Below are 1,757 nucleotides of genomic sequence, written 5' to 3'. Positions count from 1 at the left end.
TTAAATACAGTTCCTCATGTTGTGACCCAACCATAAAATTATTTGGCGTTGCTACTTCATAACTGTAATGTTGCTACTATTATGAATCGTAATGTAAATATCTGATATGCAGGATGGTTTTAGGCGACCCCTGTGAAAGGGTCGTTTGACCCCCAAAGGGGTCGCGACCCACAGGTTGAGAACCGCTGGGTTAGGGCCACTTGCAACGTTTTAAACCACAAAATGAAATTACGGGCAACCTCAGGGAATCCGGTCTGCCCACTTCTAACTGTCACCACCTCCGGGAAGGGTACTCCACAGCATTCATCATCGCTTCGAATAACGGGCTTCTGCCCAAGTCCTGGTGAATGCACAGCCCCCCGGAGTCCGTAGGCCAATCCATGACCCCCTTCCGAGCGGCTGCCGGCTCACCCGCCGCAGGTCCTCTGCACAGGCTGTGGGTCTCCTGCCTGCACGGCCACCCCCTCACCCCCAGGCCTCTCCTCCCGCCCCTCCTACAAGCCCGCTCCCACACTTCTGTTCGTCGTTTCACATTGACTCGTGCCTTCCCTCCTGAGGGTAGGGATGGAGCCTATGCCTTTCATCACTCCGACCCCCCTTACTTCCCCGGGCACAAGCCGTGCAGGTCAGGCTTCCGGGAGTCACTGCCCAGGGCCTGGCACGCACCTGCTTATTGCAACCAGGAAATCAGGGAGCATGTCAAGGCCAGAGAGAGGGGAGGGTGTCTCCTTCCTTAGACGAGGGCCATCCAGGCAGAAGGAAGTCGGACAAACTTGCAGAACACCCTGGCATATCAGCTCGGCCCACTCCCGCGTCCACTCGTGGGGGCGCGGCGCCTTTAAGGATCCCGGAAACGGGCCGCCAGACCGGAAGTGACCCTCTTTATTTCCCCTCTTCACGTGGTGCAGGCGGGAAGTGACGCGCGGGGCCCCGGGAGCTGCGGACGCGGAGGCCGACGGAGCGGGAGTCGCGGACGCCGCGGGGTCTCCGGGACAGGTGACCGGGAGAGGGGGCCGGGAGCGCGCCCGGAGAGGGCGGGGCCTGACGCCCCACGTGGAGGCAAGTGAGCGCGGGCAGGGGAGCCAGCAGCCCGCGGGGGCGGGATCGGAGTACTCTGCGGGGGGCGGGGACTGGACGCCCACATGGGAAGCTAGTGGGGCGCTGGCGGGGCGGGACGATGGCGAGTGGGCAGGGCCCCGGCGGGCCCGGAGCGTGGACGAGCAGCGGGAGGGGGTGAGGCCGAAAAGTTATGCCCGCGCTGGGGGGCGGGGCCAAAAGGTTGCCCCGAGAGCTCGGGGGCGGGGCCGGGGCGCTGGCTGGAAAACGCTGGAGGCGGGGCCAGAAAGTTTTGCCTGATCTGGAAGTGGGTCCAGGTCCCTGGCGGGGAAGTCAGGGGCGGGTCTAGAGGCTGACGCGAAGGCGAGGGCCGGATCCAAAAGTTGCCGGGGGATTAAGGGGCGGGGCCAGGGTCCTGGCCGGGGAAGTGCTGGGGTGGAGCCAGAAAGTTTTGCTGGAGCCCGGGGGGCAAGTTCAGAGCTTTGGCGGGGAAGCCGGCAGCCCTGTGGCTGGGGGGGGCCGGGAGTGGGGCCCAATATTGACTCGACCTGGAAGGGGCGGGAGCCAGGGGGCGTGGCTAGAAAGTCGGTTGGTTAAGCCGGAGGCGTGGCCGGTGAGAGCTGGCGAGCCGGGGGCGGGGCCGGCGTAATAACGCGAGAAGGAGGGGGCGGGTTCCAGCTGTTGCTTAGGGACGGGGGGGT

At 64.7% G+C, this 1,757-nt stretch overlaps 1 protein-coding gene across 1 annotated transcript in view; it reads left to right on the top strand.

The window, feature by feature from the left end:
- Positions 1-1,192: 1,192 nt before the first annotated feature.
- LOC102430496 (coiled-coil domain-containing protein 9) overlaps positions 1,193-1,757 on the top strand; it is a gene marked incomplete at its 3' end in the record, with an annotated part of 4,491 nt that continues 3,926 nt past the window's right edge. Inside the window, exon 1 of the mRNA XM_023747562.1 lies at positions 1,193-1,233. The remainder of the gene's footprint in view (positions 1,234-1,757) is intronic.

The sequence above is a fragment of the Myotis lucifugus genome, unplaced genomic scaffold (genome assembly GCF_000147115.1).
Source record: "Myotis lucifugus unplaced genomic scaffold, Myoluc2.0 scaffold_908, whole genome shotgun sequence".
NCBI classification, from domain to species: Eukaryota; Metazoa; Chordata; class Mammalia; order Chiroptera; family Vespertilionidae; genus Myotis; species Myotis lucifugus.
Note: the sequence above shows the minus strand (reverse complement) of the source record. Positions and strands in the feature narration are given on the sequence as shown.